Below are 9,278 nucleotides of genomic sequence, written 5' to 3'. Positions count from 1 at the left end.
TCTCTGACAGGACGAAGGGCTCAGCCGCAAGCGCGTTCTACTACGGCGAACACGGAGCTTTCGAATATTCATGACGCAGCGCAAATGTTCCATTTTGATTGGGTTACTAGTGCTGTAGCGAATCAAGTGCCTCATGAATATTAATTACGTAACTTGTAGTTTCCATAGTAGGTTTCAAAATGACTAGAAATGTTGTTCCGTGTTTACCACGAACGAGCTGAGCTGACTAGAGTTGTTTCGTTTCCATGTGGAATTGAAAATAGTGTTGAGTTAGGGGTTTTTCTGGTAGTTTTAACCAGTTTAAGCTGATTGTTCAGTTTTGTTAGTAAGAATAGGACTTGAGTACATACAGTACTATTAACTGCTAACTTATGTTATGGCCTGCTTATTATTAAGATTCCACATCCCTACCTAAAACCTAAACCCAGCTACTACATTACTAACTACTTTTAAGCGGCAAATTAATCGTTTATTGTGCTAAATAGTTTGTTAATAGGATTAATTGTTGCTTAAATTAAAGTGTGACCATATGATAATACGCTATTATCATTTGAAATCATAGATTAAACATGATAAACTCTTAACTAAACAAAAATGATGATTTCTTGCTTTGCATTTTCAGTCTTTAGCAAGAAACTCTTAATGGCATTTAAGAGCACGTGCGCCCTCTTACGGTTTTTGTTTTTAAAGGGGCAGTTCACCCAAAAAATAATCACCACTCACCTTTTAATTATAATCGAGTGGTTGAATATATTCATGAATTTCTTTCTTCTGTTGAACACAAAGCAAGATGTCCTGAAGAAGTCAGCCATTGACATCTGTAGGAATACAAAACACGATGGAAGTCAATGACTATATTTTTCCAGCATTCTTCAAAATATATCCCTTTGTGCTCAAAAGAAAAAAGAAACTCAAACAATTAATGTTGATTTTGAACAACTAAAGGGTGAGTAAATGATTTATTTTTGGATGCACTGTCCCTTTAAGGTTCTTGTAGTATGAATTGAACACATTTAGTTTACTTTTCCTCAAATCTAATTCATGCAGCGGGTAAAATTAGTATTGAACAAATCATTATTTTTACTGGTGAATATATTTCGAAAAGAGCTAGTGACATGATAAATGTAATCCAGATTATACTTATTTTACCACAATAAAATATGATCATGCCTTGATTTTTAATATTTTAATTAGGACAGTAAGGTCTGACTTTGCTTAGACTAAAGTCTGGTCACTGAACTTTCAATAATGTCCAGTATAGAATATGTGGTCATGCTGCAGTGGAAACAGAATGAATATTGTGTCTGACTCCATCATGAGCTTGGAGGACTGCATCCATACATCTCTGACATGACTCAAATCACTGATTAATAAAGTCATCTGGAATGGCAAAGAAAGCCTTCTCGCAGGACTCCCAGAGTTCATCAAGACACTTTGTGTTCATCTTCAACGCCTCCTCCTCCATCTTACCCCAGACATGCTCAATAATGTTCATGTCTGGTGACTGGGCTGGCCAATCCTGGAGCACCTTGACCTTCTTTGCTATGAGGAGCGCTATCCTGCTGGAGAATTTGCCCTCTCCTGTGGTTTGTAATGTAATGGGCAGCACAAATGTCTTGATACCTCAGGCTGTTGATGTTGCCATCCACTCTGCAAATCTCTCGCACACCCTCCATACTGAATGTAACCCCAAACCATGATGTTTCCTTCACCAAACTTGACTGATTTCCGTAAGAATCTTTGGATCCAGTAGGTCTTCTGCAGTATTTGTGATGATTGGGATGTAGTTCAAAAGATGATTCATCTGAAAAATCCACCTTCTGCCACTTTTCATGATCAACTAGAAGTCAAGTTATTATTTCTTACAACTGGGATCCACGACAAGTCTTTTGTCAGGTAGTGTATAATGCAAAAAGCACATGTATAAGAGGATAAAACTGTGTTTAAACACAACTGAGTGGCAGCAGTGTGTGAATATAGCCAGCCTCTAATGGTAATAATTAATCAAGTCTATTTTTTATAATCACACTTGATAAAAACAGAAACACTTTGATTGACATTCTCTCTTTGTACGTGTCATCAGAGGGGGAAAGCCCCGCCCACTAGTGACCATCCCTACCTCATTAGCATACGACGTTAGCCCTATGTTTGAATCTGCCACTATGCTGACACACAGGTATTTATACATCAGAGACTTCTTTTACATTTTGTAAAAGCTGCCCTTTTGAAGATTTTGTTTTTGAAAAAGAATAGTTTTATCTTGCAGATGCAAAATGTACCCGCAAATCGTGTGCAGCAGACATCAGATACACTTCCTGTGTTAATGCAGACAAAGGGGCCACAGAAAATGCTCCCCTGCAGTAAGATATGCAGTGTGTGATCTGTGGTTGCAGCTGGTTTCTACATCTGCAGTCTCTGAACCATTGCAGACAATTTATATGGGCTGAATTTAAACAAAGAAATTAGGTTGAACATTACTAAATATTTTGTTTGCTAAAATTCTGTACAAATAAATAGTTTGCAACCACTTACCTAAAAATACATATTAAATCCAGTGAATCATTTTTTTCAGTGACATGAAGCACGCTAATCTGAACTCAAACACAAACTGTATTTACTGTCTATTAAAGCATACACTTAGTGCACCACTTAGGGGGCTTCCACACAGGTTCTGCATCTTGTTGATATACACTGTGAACATCAGCTACGCTAATTATTCTCTTTATTCTCCATTTCCACCTGGGGATACTCTTCCCGAGGCCCTCAGACTATGCAGAGTCACTGATTCGATCCAAGACCAACGACGAGATGATCCCAAGGTTTCCATAATCCTGGACCAGGCCGTATCCTGAGCAGCTACTGTGGTGGTCATGGAGGAGTGGAGAACATGAGACTGATTCCTGTGACGCTCCAGAGACAGACGAGTCTTCGCTGAGGCCAGCTTCCAGCCTCCGCCGCTGAGACTGCAGCTCTGCACAAGACGTTTGGCCAGCGGAGAAATTAAAATGGTCGTGCCCAACTGAGCCTGGTTTCTCTCAAGGTTTTTTTTCTTCACTTCCGCCATTAGTGAAGTTTTTTTTCCCTCTCCGCTGTCGCCACTGGCCTGCATGGTTCAGGATCTGTAGAGCTGCGCATCGTTGGATTTGCTCTTCAATATTTGGACTCTCAGTAGTGATTATTAAACCACACTGAACTGAGCTAAACTGAGCTGAACTTAAACACTACAAACTGAACTACACTGTTCCTATTTACTGTGAGCTTTTATGTGAAGCTGCTTTGACACAATCTACATTGTAAAAGCGCTATACAAATAAAGGAGAATTGAATATTATTTGTGGGTGATTCTAGAATTGTGAGTACATTTTGTGTCCTCAGGCACTTTGCATGAAGTGAATGGGCTTGACAAACCACCTGTTTCACCTATACTGTATTACGATGTTTATATATAACAACTTTAACTGATGACATTATTATTAATTAATAGGGCCAGACAGAATCTGTGCAATTTTGCTGCCATTTCTGCAGAGAATTTTGTTAAAAGTATCATAAAACTTCAATCATTCATTCATTTTCTTTTCGGCTTAGTCCCTTTATTAATTTGGGGTCGTGAAAGCAGAATGAACCACCAACTTATCCGAGATGGGTCTGGATGCAGACCTGGTGCAGTGCAATCTGGGCTGCATCCAATGCTTTTTAATGGGCTCACCTAACCCCAGCCCTAACCCTACCGCTTAAAGTGACGTCGCTCGCTCCATTTGAGTGCATCGTGTCTGACATTGCATCGCTGAATGATGCAATCTCAGCTTGCATCATAAAGGCTGCATCCAGATACTATTGACTTATCCAGCATATGTTTTAAGCCCTTCCAGCGGCAAACCCAACACCAGGAAACACCCATACACACTCTTGCATTCACACTCATACACTACGGTCAATTTAGTTTATTCAGTTACGCTACAGCGCATGTCTTTGGACTGTGGGGGAAACCGGAGCATCATAAAACCTCATAAAACTTAATATATCAAAGAACGAATAAAATGTTTTAACTTTTATTCAATGATTACAATGCAAGTCTAATTAGATCCACTTATTTGGTAAACAAAGCAAGTCTCTCATACAATACTCTCACCGGCCACTTTATTAGGTACACCTTACTAGTACCGGGTTGGACCCACTTTTGCCTTGAGAACTGCCTTAATCCTTTGTGGCATAGATTCAACAAGGTACTGGAAATACTCCCATCCCCCACATCCTAAAGGTGCTCTATTGGATTAAGTTCTGGTCACTGTGGAGGCCATTTGAGTACACTGAATTCATTGTCATGTTCAAAAACCAGTCTGAGATGATTCACGCTTTATGACATGGTGTTATCCTGCTGGAAGTAGCCATCAGAAGATGGAGACACTGTGGTCATAAAGGAATGGACATGGTCAGCAACAATACTCAGGTAGGCTGTGGCGTTGACACCATGCTCAATTGGTACTAATGGGCCAAAAGTATGCAAGAAAATCTCGCCCACACCATTACACCACCACCACCAGCCTGAACCGCTGATACAAGGCAGGATGGATTTATGCTTTCATGTTGTTAAGGCTAAATTGTGAGCCGACCATCTGAATGTGTCAGCAGAAATGGAGACTCATCAGACCAGGCAACGTTTCTCCAATCTTCTATTGTCCAGTTTTGGTGAGCCTGTGTGAATTGTAGCCTCAGTTTCCTGTTCTTAGCTGACAGGAGCGGCACCCGGTGTGGTCTTCTGCTGCTGTAGCCCATCCGCCTCAAGGTTGGACGTGTTGTGTGTTCAGAGATGCTCTTCTGCAGACCTCGGTTGTAACGAGTGTTTATTTGAGTTACTGTTGCCTTTCTTTCAGCTGGAACCAGTCTGGCCATTCTCCTGACCTCTGGCATCAGCAAGGCATTTGCACCCACAGAACTGCCGCTCACTGGATATTTCCTCTTTTTCTGACCATTCTCAGTAAACCCTAGAGATGGTTGTGCGTGAAAATCTCAGTAGATCAGCAGTTTCTGAAATACTCAGACCAGCCCGTTTGGCGCCAACAACCATTCCTTTTCTTGCTTACCAGCTGACTGCTTACCTCCGTGTGGACGGCTCTCCTGCTGTTACCAGTTTGTCCAGTGGCTTGCCGCGGACCTGAAGAGTAGAGTTGACCATGATGATGAGATTGGAGTGCTGTGATGAAGAGTAAGACAAAAATTAAAGGCAAAAAATAAAATAAACAAGTAAATAACAGAGTGAGAATGTGGTAAAATCTGAAAACGTGGTAAAAATCAGGCAGCTGGCCTTTTCTTTTTCTGGATTGCTTTTGAAAACACTGGTTTTAAGGAAGGGGGAGGGTGGGCCAGTCGATCAATCAGTCAGTCAGTTGACAGCGGCCTTTACGTGAGAACAGCAGGCACGAATGGCACTAGTAAAGAACTTCTAGATCTGAAACAGCATACACAGCGGCCTTTGGTGGATTTACATGAGAACAGCAAGCGCTAATGGCACTAGTGAGAGAAATTCTAGATCTGAAACAGCGTACACAGCGGCCTTTGGTGGATTTGTGTCATTTATTTATGTCATGGTTCTGCACAACCCTCTATTTGTTGTGTTACCAGAAAGACTGCGCTGTTGGTGCTGACAGTGAAACTGGGAGTTTGTTTCAGTGTGGGCTGTGAAAGTTTCGGTGGTCGGTTCATCTCCGTCATCCTCTGAGCTGCAGATTTAACAATTAGAAAGTTCAAGACGTCTCATGCATTTGTGGTTTGGCTGGTATGCCGAAATTAAGTGTTATTACCGGCTTATTTCCAACTTCCTGTGGAGGCAATGATAGCAGTCTCTACCGTCATGTTTGTTATCATTTCTGATCGAATTGAAATGTTTGGACTGGAAACGGATATTTAAACAATCCTTTTGCTTTTCTTTTCTTATTCTCTGACGTACATAAACATACAAGGAATGTAAGACTAATTCAACATATTTCCTTTCAATAAACTCATGCTTGTAAATTACATGTATATGGCGTCTCAGTAGTGCAGTGGGTAGAACAATCGCCTCACATGAAAGAAGGTAGCTGGTTTGAGCCCCGGCTGGGTCAGTTGGCATTTCTGTGTGGAGTTTGCATGTTCTCCCCATGTTGGCGTGGGCTTCCTCCGGGTGCTCCGGTTTCCCCCACAGTCCAAACACATGCACTATAGGGGAACTGAGTTAACTAAATTGCCCGTAGTGTATGTGTGTGAATGAGTGTGTATGAGTGTTTCCCAGCACTGGGTTGCAGCTGGATATCCGCTGCATAAACATATGCTGGAATAGTTAGCGGTTCATTCCGCTGTTGTACCCTCATGGTAAAATTTATTCTGACAGTAAAAAACAACCCAGGCTCATTCTGAGAACGTAGTCCTGGGGACGTTTCTGGAGACCGCGAAATACGTCCAGGGAGGTACGTATTTTTGCAGTTTTTGTGTTCGCGAGTCCGCGAGAGGCCGCTGTGCGCGCTTTTTCCCGCGCCGTTCTCGTGTAAACCCGCTGGAGGCCGCTGTCGAATGACCTTCCGCCTGTCTGCCTGGATGACAGAATGATTGACCGTGCGACCGGCCAATCGGCTGACCCACCCTCCTCCGTCCCTAAACCCAACCAACGACGATTCACAAAAGCCGTCCAGAAAAAGAAAAGCCCTCGTCTGATTTTTACCACGTTTTCGGATTTTGACCACATTCTCACCCTGTGACGAACTTGTTTGCTTCATTTTTTGGATTTTGTTTTTGTTTTCTTACCTGATTTCTGGAACCGCTCTTCCCTGGACTCGAACCCGGTCGTCGTCGTGGTCAGCCCCTCTCTGTGCCTCGAGTCAGCCAGAGTACACGAAGAGCTAACCGGACAAACTGGTTGCAGCGGGAAAGCCTTCCACACGGAGGCGAGTGGCCGGCCGGCAAGCGCCGAAAGGAACGGCATCACACCGCCCCGCAGCATTCGCTTAAAAAAATGAAATGCAGCCGTACGTACCCCCGGCTACGTATTTCGCGGTCTCCAGAAACGTCCCCGGGACTACGTTCTCAGAATGAGCCTGGGTTGGTAAAAAACATTAGAAAAACTATAATCATGAGGTATAAAATAGTAAAAACGACTGATCATCATTGTTTGTTTTTGTATAAAACAGTGTGTTGTTATATATAATATCACTTTTTATAGTACACATTTTTTATAGTCAGACTATTTCTGAGAAGGATCAGCACATGGGTTGGTATTTGACATGTTCACTATAGCTGGTCTTCTAGTGGGACAGTGAGGAATGTATCACATAGCTGCTACATAATAACATCCATATTAAAACTCATATACAAGAAACATTGATTTAAAGGCAAACTATTATGCAAAAATCACTTGTATAAGGTGTTTAAACCCAGTTGTGTGGCAGCAGTCAGTGAATATAACCAGCCACTAATGATAAAAATGAATAAATTGTATTTTTTATAATCAGACTTGATTAAATCAGTCTGCAGAAACACTTTGATTGACATTCTCCCTTTGCACGTGTCATCAGAGGCGGAAAGCCCCGCCCACTAGTGACCATCTCTCCCTCATTAGCATAAACAGCCCTGAGTAAGAAGCAGCCGTGTGTCCATTAGAGATTTGAGCTGCTGAAGATAATGTCAACGTAGATTAAAAGTTATAAATGAAGCACAAATGAACAGAGACAGGAGTCTGCATAGACTGACACTTCTTTTCAGCATTCAGTCAAAAGAAGCTATTTTGAAGAATGAATCCTGTAGCCATTGACTTCAAGACGATTTGTTTTTCCTGCTTTAATTGTCAATGGTTACAGGTTTCCAGCTTTCTTCAAAATATCTTCTTTGTGTAAAAGAAATGATCTCAAACAGGTTTGGAACCAGTATTGGGCCCTATCATACAGCCTGCACAATAAGGCTCGAGATGTGTTTGGCGCGATTTGTTGCTATTTTCAGACCAGTGCAACTGTCATTTTCTTGTTTTGCACCATGTTGTTTAAATGGCAAATCCATTTGCGCCACTCTGTGAACTCATGTGTGTGCTGGTCTATAAAGGAGGTGTGTTATGGCACATTGTTGACGCGTTGCTATTTTGAGGAACTGAAATAGGCCGCACCATTGACCAACTAAAAGCTGGACTAAAGTTCAATGCAGAGTGCTTTAGTTATATGCCTATGTCAGTCCAAACGCTTACACATTGCTGAATACACACAGGATGTATTGCAATACACAAATATGCCCCTTGCCTTCTTCACCTCATTTTTCAGTTTATTCATGACGATCTGCATCTGTATAATGTTATTATTATTAGCAGTATTGTTTATTATTTACATATTTATATTTGTTTTAATAAAAACTAATGTAGATTTGTCCACCTGTGGGGTTTTGGAGACGTCTGCATCACCATATGGGGCATAAGAACAGGACGTGTGTTTGGATATGACTCGGTTTTTTGACCACACTTCATTATTATTGTTCATTTATTCCTTTGCTGGAGATTAGAACTGAATTTAGAAATAGTTTCGACACAAATCTTTGCACTTAACAAACTAAATTAAATATGTGGGCTAATGGATGTGTTCAGTGGAGTGAGTTTCCACCGTTTCCTCACTCCACCAAAGTAAAGGAGTAAAGAGTAAAAGTAAGGTAAAGAGAAAGTAAAGAGGCTGAATGGAGGAGAATAGTCATTAAGAGAATAAGCACAACCCTGTTATACCATGCGCTGGGGTGCAGAGTGTATTTTACCATCCTTAAAATAGCAAAAGTAGATTCTGACATGTCATTAATGCTTTTGCGCATTAGCATAGATCGTTGAAATAGAGCCCACAGTTAATGATTTTTGATTGAAATATCCATTTAACTTATGTAATGAAGACCAAATAATCAAGACAAGGGAATTAAGTTTTCAAATATAAAATTATGTTTATTTGAAAATGCAAAAAAAAAGTTTTGAGTGTTGATAGGGTTAGGAGTGAGTTTAGATTTAGAAGATAGAATATAGACCATTATTAAAAACAATATAAGTCTATACACTGAACAAAATCAATTAGTTGACTTTACTTCAGAAAGTGAGTAAACCTGCTGCTTTTAAAGCAATTAGTTGACTATTTAAAAAAAAAAAAGTGAGTTAACCTGCTGATTCAGTTGTGCACAATCATAATAATTAAGTTAAATCAACTTAACTGTTCCAAGTTACAACAGGTTTTCTCACCTAGTTGAAATACCATAGACAGCAGTACAAATATGAGTGTGCTTTTATGTGACCTATTTGT

Source organism: Danio aesculapii, chromosome 21, assembly GCF_903798145.1.
Source record: "Danio aesculapii chromosome 21, fDanAes4.1, whole genome shotgun sequence".
Taxonomy (NCBI): Eukaryota; Metazoa; Chordata; class Actinopteri; order Cypriniformes; family Danionidae; genus Danio; species Danio aesculapii.
The sequence above is the reverse complement of the archived record's forward strand: the minus strand, read 5'-3'. Positions refer to the sequence as shown.